Source organism: Cupressus sempervirens, chromosome 4 (genome assembly GCF_028749045.1).
Source record: "Cupressus sempervirens isolate cs-2001-9-10 chromosome 4, ASM2874904v1, whole genome shotgun sequence".
In the NCBI taxonomy this organism is placed as follows: domain Eukaryota; kingdom Viridiplantae; phylum Streptophyta; class Pinopsida; order Cupressales; family Cupressaceae; genus Cupressus; species Cupressus sempervirens.
This window is the reverse complement of record NC_143121.1, coordinates 465,529,035-465,548,479: the sequence shown is the minus strand read 5'-3', so window position 1 is coordinate 465,548,479 and position 19,445 is coordinate 465,529,035.

Genomic DNA, 19,445 nt, shown 5'->3' with positions numbered 1-19,445 from the left:
CAAATCTTACAAGGATGTTTTCCTTAATAATTTCACAGACAATCCTAGAGGTGGTTCTCTTGGTAGGCTTTACTTCCACTTGCAGGACTACAAAATGGGTTGGAACCTACAATACTATGAGAAACCACAAAACTAAATAAACATATGATCTTCTAATCTACCATAAAAGACAACTAAAACAAAGAAAGCAACATATGTAAAACTCCCTCTTTTAGTTGTAGCTCTCATGTCCTTCTTTCTTCTCCATTTGATGTAGCTCCAATTGCATATAGTGCATACAATTGAAAGAAAATGCTTATTGATGAGATGATACTATTAAAAATACTAGAAGAGTGATTTCAAGCCTAATGGATTTTAAAGACAAAGACTCTAAGGATATGGCTCTTAAGGTTTAGAAATGGGAGCAAGATGGCTCAATTTATAGCCAATGTGCAAGAGGAGAGAATTTAATGAAAGGATGGACACTTGTCGCCATAAATGTGCAACTTGGCATGATATTCCTTAGAGTATCCATGATGCATATGACATAAGATGCCAAATATGAGATTCTATTAAACATGAAAGTCAACATGGCTAAAAGAGGAGGATAATCTATGATGTGCATATGACACCTCAAAGCCACTTGTAGCCAAGAATCTATGATGGAGGAGTCTTATTATTGGAATGTGTAAGGAATAAAATATATCAAAATATGAAATATTTTAGCCAAGCGTAGGGATAATATCTATGACACATCATGGCCATGTGTCAAGAATAGGTGGAATATTTGAATTAAAAATTCATATATCCACACAAATGGAGATTAGTTAAATGGAAAATAGAAGTGGAAAATAGGACTTAGGAAATTGAGAATTTCCATAGTTTGTGAAGATGAATCAATAATTGAGAATGTTTGATTAGCAAGATTAATTAGTGATGCATAATGAAAATGATTGAATCAACATAGGATTAGATTATGGGTCATCTAATCCTATAGGATAAACTAGTAAATGATTGGCCAATTTGATGAAATAAATGATGATAATATCCTTTGATAAAATGTGATGATTATGTAGATCAACTAGGACGATGATAGGTAGATCAAAGCCATAATAAAATTGATTGACTAATTAGGATTGATAACATGCCAAGGACACATGACATAGATTAAGGACATATGACATTTAATAGACATTATAAATGCCATAGGATTGAAATTGATTGATAAGGTTGATCATAATAACATCAACGAACATTGTCAATGTTATTAAATTAGTTTTATGATGCCATGATCCAACACTAAGGGATTCAAAAATGTCAAAGATTAGATGATAATAATGATAGAATTGACCTAGCACTAAGGGACATGAAATTATTAAGGTTAGATTTGATAGGTTTGATAAGATTTGATAGGTTTCCAAGGGACTAAGAGACATGACAATGCTTAGGGTTTGATAGATGATGATTGATTTGGGATATCTTACATGTTTTGAGCTGATTAGGGTTAATTTTGGGTAATTACAGGTTAATTTTGAATGAATTTAGGTTTATTTGGGATGATTGTTAAAAGTTTGGATAAAAGGGTAATTGGGTTTGAAGTGATCTACAATTAATTTGAAAGGGGATATGAACAATGAAAGATATTATCAAAACATGCTCGAATGATAATCAAGTTTGGCCAAAAGATTAGAATTAGTGAAATGAGAAAATGAGATGAATTAATATGAAATTTTTATTAAAATGTAGGTGCGAACCACTTTTGAGCATTTACATTTCCCCCCTCTTTGATACAATGTGATTTAGAGCATTGTGTCTGTTAGAGTTCATTTTGGTAAAGAACATATTAGGTGAAAAAACACCAGATACAAGGAAACAAAGATAGGGATAAGCCTATAAATGAGCTAAACCTTATAATCAATAGGTTCAAATCTTATTTTCTGAACTAACATTAACAGAGTCATTAGGACTCACTTCACTTTAAGCTTTGCAAGGCCAAAGTGGGCAAACCCTAGGAATTAATCAAGTTTAACTTAACATTTTCTCTTTCAAGATTATTCCTTACAATATAAAATATTCTATTTCCTTCTTATTAATTGCTAATAAACTTTCTAAAAGTAGTAGCTGACTATATTCAAAGAAGTAAATGAAACTAAGTGATGACCAACATTTAACTTCTTGATGCATTAAGGTAAAATGATTTGTTATTGTGAATGTTCTGTAATAATATGAAAGATCAGTACAATCTTGACTTTGGAATGGACCAATGTCATATCCAAGGAAAAATAGAGTCAAATACTAGTAGATTTAGACCTTTTTAATCAACTTGTGACTATAAATGTCAGCATTAAACTTTAAGTTTCATTATGATTCTCATCCTTTTCACAAACCCTAAACCTTATTGAATATAGAAAGAAATTACCCAATTCTTTAAATCAGTAGCAATCAATAAAAGATATACAACCATTTGAATTGCATCAAATTGAAGGAAACTTGTTCATTCAGTCAAAAGGCTACAGATATCTATAAAAGAGACAAAACCTCAAAGATAATGATAATTAAGGATAAATTTTTTTTTTTTTTTTTTGATATTAATATTGTTAATAACATTCATCATATAACACAAAAGACAAAACATGGGTCCCAAAAATTTACTTTTTGTATTCAAGTATGCATGCCACTGAACTCATTTAGATAACTCTATAACAAATGGATGGACTACAAAATAATACATAACCTATGTGAAAAATTCCACAGACAACTAACCTCTACTTCTCATCTTGGAAATCCATATATAGGATTGTAACAAGTTACAGATGAGAGGAGGACACATGTCAAAATTTTAATGGAAACAAAATCTTCTGGAAGATGGGAACAATAAATCATATAGAACAATCTTCCAAAAAAATGATAAAAAAAAAAAGTAGTTGAGATGGTAGAAAAAAATTTATATTGGTCCTTTGGTCTTTTCTTCTCCTTCTACTTTATCTGTCTTATTTACAAAATATATTAGCTACTTGCTGCTGATAGAGCTTTTATTTCTCCTACTGCTTCACAAACATAAATATCCCTTTTAGTGGGCCACTTTGTACCCTTCACCTCTTTTAAATCTTGAGTAGCCTTAGTCCACTTGGCACCCATGATTGCTTTTGAATAAAAAATAAACTTATTCACATTTATCTCTACCTTAAAAAGGGAATCAATTAAAGTATGGAATGGGGAATCAAACATATCTTGAAAAATTGCTACTGTAACCTCTTGGGTCAAAATATTATCAAAAGAAGCTGATAACTCTTGCCAATCTTTTATTGAGCTAGTAGCATCCATAATTGATGGTATATAGGGCTCCATTCCCTTAGATAGAATCCTTGACTTTCCTTGTATAACCTATAGTTTACCAGTAAAGAAACCACTTAATTCTTTTACCATCTCTAGGCTTTCCTTCATAGTAAATATCTTATCTGGCAAATCTAGCTTTTTAGCCATCAATACAATTAATCTATCCAAAAATTGAATATATGGCTTCCATAGACTGAAAGTGGGTGCTAGCCATGAAAGTGCTTCATTGCAAAACTGCTCAACACTTTGTAAAGTAACATATAAACTATGAGCCTATTGTGATATGTTTTTTAAAATTTTAAACCAATGGTTCATCATGTTTCTAAGTATCCCTATCCTTATATCTCCTCCCTACTGAATTGATTAAGTGTCAATACTCATTCTTCTTGGTTGTGATATCTCCCCCTCCTCTACATCCTCTATTTGTACTAGGGCTTCAACAATATCCCTAACTAGCAATGGTATTTCCTATTCCTCTTCTCTCTGAGCTGGAACCATCCTCTATTCTACTTGTTCAAGTTGCTCCTTGAGAGATGTAATCTCATTTTCAAGTCCTTGGATCTTAGCCTTAAGCTCAACAATCTTCTCTTTATACACATGGCTACTTCTAAGCTCATCTTCATAAAGCTTTCTAACATCAATGTAATCATGTATGGACTTGGCTAACCTTGTTTCCATTTCTTCCACTTTGACCTCATTCATGAATGAAAAATGTTTCAATGCTTTGGATATCTTTGCACTAGAGGTGCCTTGTAAAGTCCATACAATCATATTACCCTATTCAGTGCTTTGTGCATCCATAAATTTTGGCTTGTTGGAAGCAGAGGCCATACTCTAGACTTCTAAGGATTTGATATTAATGTTGACACTAGTCCCTCTCTTTAATCTATCTGCACCAAGTGCCTCATAAGAAATGACATTTTCTTGCCTCCTAATCTGATCAAGCACAAATGCTTGCTCTAAATCCCATCTAGGAACCAATAGCATGCCACTCCTCTACACTAGATCTCTAGCCTCCACTAAATTCATTACCTCACTTTTAGGATCATAGGCCTACAAATTCTCTATCAATTCCATTTTTTTCTCATTATACTCATCTGGTTTCATCTTTAGAACAAGATCACTTTGTTTGATCTTATATAAGAAACTTTTGAATTCACTGGATTTGATGAACTCATCATCCCTTAAGAATTGTTGATCTTGGATGATTCTATCATCTAATCTTGCTACAACTAATTCCAAGTCTATGAGGGTGTTTTTAGCTGCATTAGCCCTACTTTATAAATAATTTTGTTTTAAGTCAGTCAAATACTAACTATTTCCTTTTTCCATCATGATGCCTGAGCTACATCATCTTCTCCTACTTCAAAGGTCACATCTAGTTCAAGGCTATTAGAACAAACCCTATCTTCTTCCCCTATTGGACTCTCTGGCAATTTAGCCATAATATGAGCATGGTCCATGACCATCTTCCTAATTCTTTGGGGATAAGGGATATCCATGTAGAAACCTAGAAATTGGGGATCAATTCTTTTTAGCTTTATCTCTACCCTCAGGACATCATCAAGCCTTGCCAGCTTGTTAGTTGCCTCACCTTCTACCATTATGTTTAAAATGATATCTTCATGGGGCAACTCCTTGGTGCTTGGCAATACATAGTTCCTCATTTCCTTAAGGGTGACCCTCATCCAACTATCAGGGTCATACATTCTATAGGGGCTAGTGCACAAATTATAATGGTGTAGAAAGGAGTGAATTGAGTATAGGGCTTCTTTTCCAATGCTGAAATAACCAATCCTAAAGAATCTACACAAAAATGTTCCCATATGCACCTTGGGTCCTAAATAATCCCTATTTATCATGAACAATTTCCAGATAAATTCAATTATTTCTTGCCTAGGAGGGATAAATTTTGGCAATATATGGGGTGGTTGGAGACAACCGTAGACCCTCATTAGAGAAAAAGTGGAAAACAAGAAAATATATCCCCAGTTATGATCCAATCTCTTTCCCTCAAGAAGCAAGGCTGGTCTTAAAAGGCCTTAAAAAATTTCAAGAGCCCTAAAGTATCCTAGATCTAAGATTCTCATTATCAAAACACTAAAATTATTAAAAAATGATACATAATTAGAGAAGTGGTAAGTACTATCCTATACCGGTGTCCACAACTACATTGGAAAATCTCCATTCATGTCAAAAGTTTGATCGATAAAATCAAAACTGATGTACCTTACATTCTTGTAGAAAATTAGGTGCATTAGTAATGAATAGTAGGGGAAAATGAAGTCTTTCAAATTTCCAGCCTGAGCCCTAGAAATATTTTCCTTCATTACATCCAAAATATGACTAACATAGTCATATTCACCAACATGGTAGGAGTTTTGTACCTCCCTTGCAATTATAAATTCTCCTCCATAGACCACATTAGACCCATCCTTACCCACCACCTTATGGACACCATATACAGTCTTGACAAAATAATTTTTGAATTTGTCTAGTGGCATCATTTTCTTGACCTTTTCAGGGTAGTCACCACTTTTTTCAAATCCATAGGAATGTGTTGTAGCATTGATGTTCCTGTGTAAGCCTTGGTATTTGCATCAAATTTCCTCTGTAAATCTTTCAAATCTACAGGTTGACCCATAGCTCCACCTAATCCAAAAGCCTCCATGAATGATTCTTGGTCCAGGGTACAAAGAATAGTTCCATCCCTCCTATGGAAAGACTTAGTGGCTAGAATATAACATCAAAAATAGGCCATTATTAAGTCTATGCCTACAAAAACCTTTGGAAAAATTAGCTTGGAAAGGTTCTTCTTCCACGGGTTGCACACAAGAATATTCTTCTCCTTGTTATGATAATAGTATTTGAAAAGTTCAAAACTCATAACACTAGGGCATATAGCATCTCTGCATTGTGAATATGGGTCAATAAAAGCTTGATCATCTGCAGAGTTTGCATTAGAAGAACTAGGAAAGAGTTTTATCCATTCATTTGCAAATCTACTAGATTTTCTCTGTCTGGTCTTGCCTCCCTTAGAGGTCAAAGTCTCTGAAACTACCATGTATGAGGCCTAAATTTCCTCTACTTCTTGATCAAACATTTTGAAAATATGCCAATAAAACACTCAATATGGATACTACTATGTTTGTAGGAGGCTCTAGAAATAACAAATTAGAATGCTCACAAAACTAAGGAGATGCTCAAATTCTTTCTCTCTACAAATGATGAATTGTGATTTTGAGAAAAGGAAAATCTTCATGAATTAATATGTAAGTCATTGTTCATTTTGCATTGATTTCAACATGCTTGAAATATGATATTAATCTATCCTATCAACTTAGTGGAGCATCACCATTACTATTCAACAATGAGCTTTTTATACTACATTCAATTTTAATTGGTTGAGAACTTACTACTGTCTCTAGCTTAGTGAAAGACTTTATTTTACTATCAAAACAAGATCCTATGATGTTATGAAAATGATAGATGAAAATAATTTTCACAACATTATAGTTATTACAAAATTGGTTTTCTGACCTTATAAACGCCCTTAGAAAAACTCTTGTTGACAAGTAAGACACAATGGCAAAACCCTTTACAATCTTATGAGTCCTTTGTTGTCACAACATTGGCATTAACTTTATCTCCCTCTATGATCATATGATCGTAGTTACATTCATTTCTGTGTAACATCACTAGTGATCTTGTATGCTTCTACAATGTCATGATAAACCTTTAAATCTTTCATATCGTAGCATTGATAGCTTAACATTTTTCATGGGCGATCTCACGATGAAACATTCATTGTAAGATCAAAGACCATTATATGTCGCTCAAAAACATTATAAAATCTTTTTTTGGTCCCATTATTCTTGACAGTGCATACATCAAGCACTCGTACATTTGTTCTATCCAATCAAGAAATGGACATCTATCTGACAACACATCGCCTTTATTTGCCTTTATCTTCTTTACAATCTTATAATAGTAAGGCATCACATAATCACAATACCTCAACATTTCCCTTACAATCCTTTATATCAACCCTTTCATTTCATCATAGTTGCCCATTTCACTACTCTAGACACCACGATAAACCTTCTTGCCATAATATTAGAGATAGCTATAATGTAAACCACTTAAAATTTTATACGATCATATGATACAAAGGAAATCATATGATTGGGAATACTTAATTTCTTGTCCACTACATCATGACACAACATCAATCATGACATCAACAATGCTTAAAACCATCACTTGCTATACTCTACTAACCCTCCATCATAATGTCATAAGAAACAATGCCCTTAGACAAAAGAAAACCTACTCACTTATATGGCTTAGGGTTAGGGCTTAAACCTCTAAAAGGAGAAAACCTTAGAGCACTAAACCTTACATTTGGGAATATCAATAAATAAGATTTAGGCAAAAACTAGGGTTTATTCTAATAATGGATACAAGATAAAAGCAACCCTATCAATCAACTTAATGTTTTCACCATAACTTTGAAAATTTAACCTTGGTGGAGAAAGGAACTATCAATGTCAAAGAGTAACTAATGAGAAAGCCATAGAAGCATGCCCTAGTAAGGGTGGTATATATGGGTGCCCCCTCAATAAATTTACCAAGATATGCATATGATAGGTTAATTTTTTGACAATGAGAAGACAAATCCATAGCAGCTGACGGATCACAAAACATAACTCAAACACAAACATTATGGGGTCTAGAGTGCAAAATGGGAGTCAATTAGGGCCTTGGGAGTAGTTTCATGGGTTCCCACTCAAGAAAGTGCCCAAATAATGAAAATAATAGGTCAATTTTTTGAAAACAAAGAGAAAAATCCAATGCAACTAATGACTCACAAATTAGATTTTGAATGTAAAAATTATGGATTCTGGAAAGCAAAACAAGGGTTAATTAGAACCCTAGGAGTAGTTTTCGGCATCCAACTACCCAAAGTGCACCCAAAATGAACCCAAGTGCATAGAGGGTGCATTTATTCATTCCAAGTGTGCCTTGTGTACACTTGGGAAGCCCAACTATGCTCTGACAGTGTAGACTGTGCCCAAGAAGGCTTTGAGGGCCAAAATCAATCCAATTAGACTCATAATGGATTAAAAATTTGTGTGCATACACAAAATGATAGAAAGAGGCCAAAAAATGGATCAAATTAGTCAAAAATGGTCAAAAATAATTAAATTTGGTCAAACCTATGTCAAACTTGGTGGAAAGCCATGGAAGGTTAATAGATAGTAAATGATTATGTAGGGATGTTGGAATGTAGGATGAAAATTCTTTTAGTGTATCTGAGTACATGAATATGGTGGTGGTGGATGGGATGGAGATTATAAGATAGAGGAGATGAGACAAGGACTAGTTAGTATGAGGTGATGACATTTTTCTTTCATAAAGTGCATTATATGTCAATGGATCTTTATTTTGATATGGTAAATGGAATGCAACACATCATGGCATAAAAGGACAGAGTGCATATTGTGTAAACAAGCATGATGTAGATAAAAAATGACCTTGTCCTTCCTAAGGCATATATTCATGACCTAGACTCTCAAAGGTACATGTTTAATAGACAAAAAAAAAGAGAATGACCATGAACCATCCTAGCCACTCTCATAGATCAATTTATATCATTGAGTGGCATAGGAACATGACCAAAGAAAGTCAAAGAAAAAATAAATCATAAACTAAAAAATGTGAACCAACAACTATTAGTGTCCATTATTACTTTCTTTTTGGTGTTTTATGCCTTCAAAGAGTGTTTGACAGATTGACGATGTGATAGGTCAGATTGTTGCTTTGGTTGATAGTGACAAGTTGGATTGATTGTTGGTTCACATTTCTCATATAGTGTAATTGTCATTCAAGTGTAGTACTTTGAGTTTTAGTCTGTGAAAGTGTTAGTGTTTAAGCAAAAGGGGTGATTATCAATAGTGAGTATTTACAAGGTTTATTGTAAGTTTGTGGTAGGTTTTGTGATTTTTAGGGCTTTTGAGAATATTTGATGTTTTTGTACTACTCATTTCTTCAAGACATTTTATGATCTTTAGGGTTTGTTTCAGGACATTTTATAATGTTTAGTGGTATTTTCAAGATGTTTTATGATTTTTATCAATTTGTTCAAGATATTTTATGATTTTATGGATTTTTTCAAGATATTTTATGGCTTTCATAGATTTTTTCAGGACATTTTATGATGTTTATAGATTTTTTAAGGATATTTTATGATTTTTATGAATTTTTTAAGGATATTTTATGATGTTTATGGATTTTTTTAGGACATTTTATGATTTTTATGGATTTTTTTAGGATTGTATATGAATTTTTAGGATTTTTCTCAAGATCATAAAGGGCTCACTGGTGTTAACTCCAATCTGATATGCAATAAGTCTAACAGATATGATGTGCTTAGGGATGTGTCCCTAGTTCAAGTTCAAACTTACATACTATGTAGGTGATATGTACCCAAACAAGACACAAACTATGTACAAAGGCCAAAGATAGAGTATGTACATAATGGTAGTGCTTGGGTAAGATAACAATGCATATTAAATAGTTCTTGGCCATGATCAATGACAAGGGATGTATTGCAATATGAAGGATGATATCAATTAATGAAAAAGAAGGGGAAGAAACTAGATGGAATCCCAATAGATGGAGGAGCAACAATTGAATACACATGGTGCTTGTTTGCCATGTTTTCACAATGGTACTTGACCAAAGTGCCTATTTGCCAGCTTTTTAGTTTTGTATAAATTTTTTCCCTTGACTTAAATTTTCATGCCAAGACTCTTGTTTTCCATACTTCTATCAAGGCATCCATTTTTTCATGACTTTTTTTCCATTTTTTTAGGACATTTTTCCATTTTTTCCTTTTTTTTTTGTGACTTTTTGCTATTTTTGTGATATTTTTTAGGACTTTTAGATGGAATCAAGTATAGTACTTCCACAGATTCATGTTATTAATGGACATGGGTAGTGGTTCACCCTCTAGAGTCACAAGCTAATATACTCCATACCCAAATGCTATAGTAAGTACATAGGGTCCTTCCCAATTTGGTTCAAATCTTCTTGGTTTCTCTCTATGTTATTGAGTCTTGTAGTTTATCTTCAAGACTAGATCAATGATCTCAAAATGATGACCTCATATTTTCTTGTTATAGATTTGTTTGAGTCAGTTTTGGTAAGCTTGCAAATGTGTCAAGGTGGCTCTCCTTCACTCATCAAGCATTTCAAGTTCATGGAGTCTAGATGCTCTATAGTTTTCATCATCAACAATATCTTGGAGGGATACTCTCAATGATGAAATTTTAACTTCAATAGGAAGTATGTCCTCAATGCTATAGATAAGAGAGTATGGTGTTGTGCCAGTGGGAGCATGCACACTTGTTCTATAGGTCCAAAGAGTTGGATTTAGTTGTAAGTGCCAATCTTGACTTGAATCATTTACAGTCTTTTGGAGAATCTTTACAATGGTCTTATTAGATGCTTTTTCTTGGCCATTTCCATGTGCATGGTAAATACTAAAATACCCATGATAAATATTGTATTTCTCCCAGAGCTTATTAACATCTTTTTTTTGAAATGAACTACCATGATCATAAATAATAGCCAAAGGGACTCCATACCAACATATCATTTATAGTTCCAGATGAACCTTGAAATCTACTTTCTAGTGGTGAAAGTTAGGGGGTTAACTTCAACCCACTTGGTAAAGTATTTGGTTGCTATAATGATGAACTTATGACCATCAGAGGAAGGAGGAGAAATAGCTCAAACAAGATCAAATGCCCATTGTGAATAGGGCCATGGAGAAGTAATTGGCTGAAGTTCTTGCACTAGTGCATGGATCAGATTACTGTGTATCTAGCACTTATGACATGTTTTAACAAAATTATAAACATCTTGTTCCATGGTGGGCCAACAATATCTAGCTCTTACCAATTTCTTTGCTAGGTTCAAACCATTGAAATGGCCTCCACATATACCTTTGTGAACCTCATTCAAGGTAGTTTCAACTTCATGCAATTCAAGGCATCTGAGAAGGGTTTGGTCAAAGGATCTCTTGTAAAGGGTGTCACCGATGATGACATATCTAGTGGCTCAGTGGATGAAGGCTTGAAGTTTATTCTTGGATAGGTTAGGGGGTAGGAGTTAGACATGTAGGTAATCATAAATTTCTTGATACTAGGGGTAATTAGGACCAACAAGTTCACACATGAACTCATATTCAGAGAGTTTAAATACTAGAATAAAAAGTTTCTCAACAAGGAACTCACAATGCTCCACATTTTGAGGCATATCAATCATCGAAGCAATAGTATACATAGTAGAAAATTTCTTTTTGTATATTGTTTCTAGCTAACAAAAAGTGATAGTGGTAAATTTTGATTTGAGAAAATCTGCAATCTATTTGTAAGGCATTAATTTATCATCTTTGATTTCATAGTCATCATTGACTTGGTAGATGACTAACTAAGAATCACCAAAAACTTGCAAATGTTTTATGTTCTATTGGATAGCTAGCTTCAGTCTTATGATCATTGCCTCATACTTTGCTATGTTGTATGTGCAAATAAATGCTATCCAATATGACTTGGAGATTATGTGTCCTTGTAGTGTGATAAACATAATTCCATCTCTTGAACCATTTCTTGTATGTGAGTCATCAAAGTAAAGCTTCCATTCATTAGCTATATCCATGTTAAAGATGACTTCATCCAAAAAGTAAATCAACATGGGATGATCATCTATCACAGGTGCTTCTACTCATTGATCAGCTATCACTTTTCCTTTGATTACCTTTCTATCCACATATTCTATGTCAAATTCACTAAGGATCATAATGCATTTGGCTAATCACCCTGTGAGAGAAACCTTGCTTAGGAGATACTTTAATGGACCAATCTTGGAGACAAGCATTGTTTTTTTATGGAGCATGTTATATCTTAGCTTTTGGGCTACAAAGATGATGACAAGGCTTTCTCTTTCAATGAGTGAATAGTTTAGTTCATATCCCACAAGTGTTCTACTAATGTAATAAATGGCTTGCTCTTTCCCTTGTTCATCAATTTGTGCTAAGAGAGCTCCTAATGTTGTTCCTATAGTAGATATATATAAAATGAATGGGTTTTATGGAATAGAAACCATTAAAATTGGTGGATGTAGAAGACAGTCTTTGAGCTATTGAAAAGACTCATCACACTAGTTGTTCCATTGAAAAGAATCTCCCTTACATAATAAATGTTGGAATGAGTGATATTTATCTGCTAGTTGTGCAATGACTCATTGAGAAACAATATACCCTAGGAAATTTCTAGAAACAACTCTAAAAACATTTTTTCTAGGATTCAAATGAAGCTCATAGCTTTCTATTATGTTGAATATATTGTCTAAGGTGCCCAAATGATCAATTCTTCTAGGGGGTTGGCAAAGTAAGTCATCTACATAGTCTTCCATTAGGATGTGCATGAAATCATGGAAGATGGTAGTCATTTCTCATTGATATGTTGCCCCAACATTTTAAAGGTTAGAAGGCATTACATTCCAACAATATATTTCCCAAGGACATGTGAAAGCTATTTTTTGTTGATCTTTAGGAGCTATTTTGATTTGGTTATATACAAAGAAGCCATGCATTAGTGATAATGTCTCATAGCTAGATTTCATGTCTATGATGATGTCTATATTTGGTAATGGAAAATCATCCTTGGGACATGATTTTTTGAGATCATGGAAGTCTATGCATATTCAAATGCCTCCAAAGTGTTTGCTGACTAGTACAAGGTTGAATATCCACTCTACATAATCAATTGGTCTTATGAAGCTTGCATCTAATAATTTTTTCAATTTAGCTTTGACAAGGAGAGAAAATTGAGGATACATCTTTCTCAACTTTTGCTTTACTAGTTTCACTCCTAGTTTTAATGACAAGTGATGGAGGACTAGTTAATCTAGGCATGTATGCATAAGACTAGGAAAAGTTGATATGCTTTTCTAGAAAGAATTTGATAAACTCATATGTTTCCTCTAGTGATAGCAAGGTTGCAATATGTATGATCATAGGGTTGTTAGGTATTCCTAGATTTAACTCTCCTGTCATTTCCACTAGTAATTTTGATCTTTCCTTCAATGGGGGTATCTCCAATCTTCCATCCCTGGGTGCCGTAGAGAGGTTTTCACCCTTGGATACGTCCTTTAGTTTTACTTTTTCATGGTCTAATGACACCTTTTGATTTTCACCAAGAGACTTACTTTTGTCCTTTTTTGCTATTTTTCCAATTTTGCAACTAGAAGATGGAGTTGACTCCCCAAAGTATGCCATGATGTTTAGATCAATGGAAAATCCTGACTTGTTGCCTCCCTGTAGTATGTCCTCAAGGAGTTCAAATGATTATGTAATGATGTCATCATTTTCAAACTCCTCAAATGTTGGTGGTCCTTGTTGGTCCCAATCAATAATCTCAACATAGACTAGGGAAATGCCATCATCGATGTTGAATAAGATTTAGTCAAGGGAAAGGATATAGGTGTCACTATCATATGAGTCATACGCATCATGTTTAGAGGTGGGAAGGCTTAGATCCCAATGGATTTCATCACAAGATTTTGGACAAGTTGAGGGGTCAGTAGAATTTTGAGTGATGTGCTTATCTTATATGGGTAGTTCATCAGGATCAAAGATGTAGTCAAGGCCAAAGGAGCTATTGGGATCATCAATTTTGGGTTCAGTTTGTGTGGATTCAGGTGGGGTGTTCTCAAATATATTTTTATTGGTTGAAGTATTCACATTCTTAGATGAGGATGACTCAGTATTATGGAGACCTAATACACATGGTTTGAATCCAAGTCCTAAGCTATGAGGTCATTCTGCTACATTAATAGGCTTAGTAGTGCCTTGTTTTTAAGGTCCTAGGCCACTACAAATGTCATATCCCCTTTTCTAAATGACAGTGAATCTAGGCCCATACTTTTCTAGTTCTTGTTCTACTTTAGCCTTTTCAATCCATGTAGCTATGTTTTTGTAACCATGCTCTTCATGCAAGCCACCTCCATTAGTGAAAGTCACAAAAGGTTTTTTCTGTGATGTGAATTTGGGTCAGATCTACATAAGTTGTGGTTTGCCATAGGATTTGGGAGAAAGGGGTAATTTACCAATGTGAAAGGCCTAAGACATGGAATACTAACCGCAACCTTGGTCTTTAATTTTGAGCTTTCCTTTGAATGTGGTTGTGAGTTTGCAAGGATCAACATATTTGGAGGAATCAAGTGGATTTTCTTCATTTTTTGTTGGGACTTGGTGTATAGTACTTCCTCTAAAATTGGAACGGAATTGGAATGAGTCTAGATCACTAGGGATGGTAACCTCTACATTATTATAGGAAAATTTTAAGCATTGGTGGTATGTAAAGGGTACTACTTTCATAGCATGGATCCAAGGGTGTCCTAGTATCATGTTGTAATTCTTTTCAATATCTAGGACCTAGAATAATGTATTCTCAGTATCCAAACCAAATCTTATGTGTAATATGATAATGCCCTTGGAGAAGTGTTCACCATCATCATAGGACTTTATTATGATTCCATGAGAGGGATCCACCTCTTCTTTAGAGTGACCTAGACCCTTGACAACTTTAATGGTATAGATGTTTAGTCCCACTCCTCCATCTATCAAGACATGTCTAACCTTGACATTATGGATAAAGACTTCAAGATGAGGGGGTCATTGTGGTTGAGCCTATCCTTAGGAATATCTTGAGGGGAAAAGGTGATATGGTGTGATGTGGATAGGCTTCCAACCATGGACTAGACCTAGGAAACATTAATGTTATATAGTACTATAAACTCTTTTAAAGCTTGGTCAAGGATCTCTTAATGCTGGGGTGACACACACAACAAATCCAGGATTGATATTTGCATAGGGCTTTTACTAAGCTAGTCCACAAGGCTATAGTCTGAAGAAGCAGCATCAACAAGTCCATTAGAGGCCATAGGTTTGGAAAAGGTGGTAGGTCTAGATAGGGCTCTATGTAAAGTAATCTAAGTGTGATGGGTGGAAATAATACAATGAGGGTCTTCAAATTTTAAGGTGAATGTGGATTTGTGGGCGTCAGACTCATTAAAATAGTTGATGGGGTAGTCATATCCAATGCATGTATAGTTAGCTTGTGAGTTAGAGTTTTAACTAGAGTCTTTCCCTTTGTCATGATTACCCAAAGGATCTTTAAAAATATTATTATTAGAATTGGATTCTAGTAATGATGGATCAACTATGGTCACACTGTCATCGATAAAATCTTGTATTTCATGTTTTAGCTAAACACATGATGAGGTTTTGTGATCTTTGGTGTGGTGGTAGTCATAAAATTTGTTTTCATCCCACTAAGAGGCCTTAGTTAATGGTTCATCTTTTATTGGGGGTAATTGTAAGATGTTATTACTAATTGTTAAAGTGCAGTCTCAAGAGGTATCCTCAATGTGAATTTCCTATCTTTATTTCTAGGATGTCTATGAGGTTTGTCTTGCATGGAAGTCTTAGTTTTCTATTGTTGAGGTGGGGTTTTATTGGGAGTTTATCAATTTTTAGGGTTTTCACCTTTTAGATTCAGTTGAGGTTGTGTTGTGTTGATCATTTGTACATCCATAAAACCATCATTGGTTACATTCTTGTTCTTGGAGAAATTTTTTTCCTTTTCATTAGATGAGTTTGTATTTGTTTTTTCCTTATTTGTCTTGAGGAAGCCTTTGTAGATGAGGATATCTTCAATGCTAGCTCCCTTTTTCATTAGGTTAGTAATGGTGCTCGAAATTTTAATCTTGAGTTTGTGCATTAAATCAGGGACTAGGTTTTCAATGCATAGATTAACTTATTGTTCTTCAGGAATATTCAATGAGCATTGACTAACTAGGTTTATCCAACATAATAGGAATGTGATGAATGGCTTTCTAATCTTTTATTTAGTTGAGAAAAAATTAGAAAGTGTGACCTCATTTGTAATGTTGAAGGAAAAGTGGGAGATAAATTTGTTTGCTAATTCTGACCAAGATTTTATGTTACCCAGAAGTTTGGAGTACCATTCAAGTGTGAGCCCACCCAAAGAATGAGGGAATAGTCTCATGAGGTATGTGGGCTCATCATTGATTTTAGTAAAAGAGCCACAAAATTCCCTAATATGATTAATTGTGTTGCATTTTCCTTGATATTTTTCAAATCTTGCTGCCTCAAAATGTTTTGGGAATGGAGGCATATACAAACTTTTGTCAAAGGGATTAGGATGTAAGTCCCTTTCTGTGTATAAATACTATTTCTTCTGGACTCCCAATGCCTCAACCTATTTGGATAGCTATTTGAAGTAATGTAGTAATTCCTCATTAGGATTTTTAATGATGGTCTTTTCTTTGAGTCTTTTATGTTTGAGTGAATCTCTTGCTATGGAAAGAATTATGTCTACTTAGTTATGAGATTTCTATATTTGAAGACTCGGGTAATGTGTCACTAGGAGGTAGAGGTATAGTAGTGCCTTGGAGAAAAAAATGGTCCTTCTTGTTGTACTTGTTTTTTTGGTATTTGTTTTGGTATTGATTGCGAGAGTTATACCATGGGTTGTTGTTGCATCACTTGTTGTGGTTGTTGTTGTGCCATTTTTTGTGGCTATTGTTGAGATACCTCTGTTGGTTGAATGTGAGACCACATTTGTGACTGTGGTTGTAGAGGTATTTGTTGAGGTTGTTGTGGCATATGTTATTGTTGTAACATGTGTTATTGATAGGAAATTTGTTTCTCTAAGAATATTTGGTATTCCAATTGTTGTTAGTTGCTCTAGTTGTTTAGCAAAAATGGCTTGTTGTTGTTGGAATTGTTTCTGGTACATTGCATGTAAGTCAAGTTGATTTAGACTAGCTTGTGCATTAGGGATGTTGGATCCTTACACCACTTGAGGTTGTTGTTGTTGTTGATATGTTGTATGTACGTTAAGTGAATTTTGACATGGTTGTGCATTAGGGATGTTAAGTCCTTTTACCACTATAGGTTGTTGTCTTGGAAGTTGGTTATGTCCTTTAGAGGTGAACATCATGTTTGGGACTTTTCTTTGATACTTTTGTGTGTTAGATGTTTCACTATGGGATATTATATTTAATTGGAAATGGGAAATATTCATTTTGGGAATGGGTGAAATGTCAACAAGGCTCTTCCTTTGTATGTCAATAAGAGTTTTTGAAATTTTTGTTTCACATGGTATACTCATAGGGGGCTCCATAACATTTGATGTCATAATAGTTGGTAGAGTAAGGAGCAAGGGTGTGATTTGTTGATTTTCCTCAAAAGGAGGTCTGTTTGGTATCCCTAGAGTGCAAGTCCCCTTAGGTATGTCTTTTTATTGCATTATTTTATTGAGGTAAATTCTTAATATCCTTTTGGGATATTTTGGAAGAGTCTTGTTTCCACCGATTGATGGAGGTTCATCAAATAAGGGGTTGATGACGTAGTGCAAGGTAGGAGAATCCCCAAAGGAGGGATGTCGTAGCCCCCAACTATACAACCATGCATCGAAAACATAATAACCAGAAGCAATAATGCAAGATCTAATACCAAATCATAATAATATATTCATAAAATATAACTGATTAAATGAAATGTGTCAGGCTATAAGGCCTTCCCAGTTAAACCAAATACAAAGCAAGTAATAGTTCAGCAAGATCCCTCAAGATCCAAACCCAAACCCAAGCTAGTCTAGATTACACTCTGGTAGAAACCTCCAAGGAAGATCTAAACTTGTGCTTGCAAGCCCACCAAGAAATCTCCTTATTTTCCAAGCCACAACTACTAGCCCTTCTCAAACTCAATCTAAGATCCAAGTATAGACTACCTCACATTCGACGCTCTATTCACACATTCACAACCTCATCACAATCCTATTGTAAACTGCCTCACATTTGGCACTCTACTTACAGACTTAGGAAAACTCGCTCTTCAGCTACTTCCCACACCCACTCCTCTTTTGAGTGAATGAATAATGACTAAAGACTTCCCCACAACCCATAATTATACCAATCTAAGCCACAAGTCTGCCCAAAATACAAATTAAATGAAAATACATAAATTAAATGCCAAAGTTAGCCTCTTACAATAATTAAATTCCTAAAATTGATGTCTTAGTAAAATTGCAATATCTCCTAGCTCCAAATGAATTAGAACTTGAGCTTCAAATTGTAGGTAGAAATCTAGGCCCTCTTCAATCCTTAAATTTTAATCCTCTAAATCATTGCAAAAAATTAGATACATGGCCTATAATATGCACCAAATTCCTAAGCAAAGTCGAGCTCCTCCCAGACCATGTCGAGTAGCCAAAGACCATGCCGAGTGACAAAAGAGCATGCCAAGTCCCATGACCATGCCGAGCAACCATAGACCATGCTGAGAAACCAAGGACCATGTTGAGTAACCAAAGACCATGCTGAGCTCCCAAACCATGCTGAGCTCCATAGACCATGCCAAGCTCCCAAGACCATGCTGAGCTCCATAGACCATGCCGAGCTCCCATGACCACACTGAGCTCCATAGACCATGTCAAGCTCCCAAGACCATGTTGAGCTCCTAGTGTATGCTGAGCACTAGTCCAAACACCCTCCAAAGCAACTACTAAGCCTCCTTCCATGAACTCCAAAGTTGTCACCAAGTAAATCCAAGATGTTCCTACATTAGACTCCCTAGGTAAATAGAAAAGTGTGTCCCACACTTTGATGCCCAAAGAAAGAGCAACAACCAACTTCATCTTCACCAAAGGCTTCCACTCCAATAGGGATAAGAAAACCAATTTGCACATCATCCACATCCAAACAAACTCCATATCAGCCACAAAGTCTACATCAGTAGCAACATGAAGATCTCCATCAAAAAATGCCAAACTCTCAACACTAGCAATCTCATTGCTCACAAAAAGATGCTCCACAATATACAACTCACCACCAATAGCAACTAGATAATCCATGACCGAGCGCTTTGTAATTTCCATGTCAGACCCAACTGCCTGATCATGAAAACCAATCTCAATCTCCCTATGCCATCTTCTCTCATGAACAAGTCCCTTAACTAGCCAAACAACTTT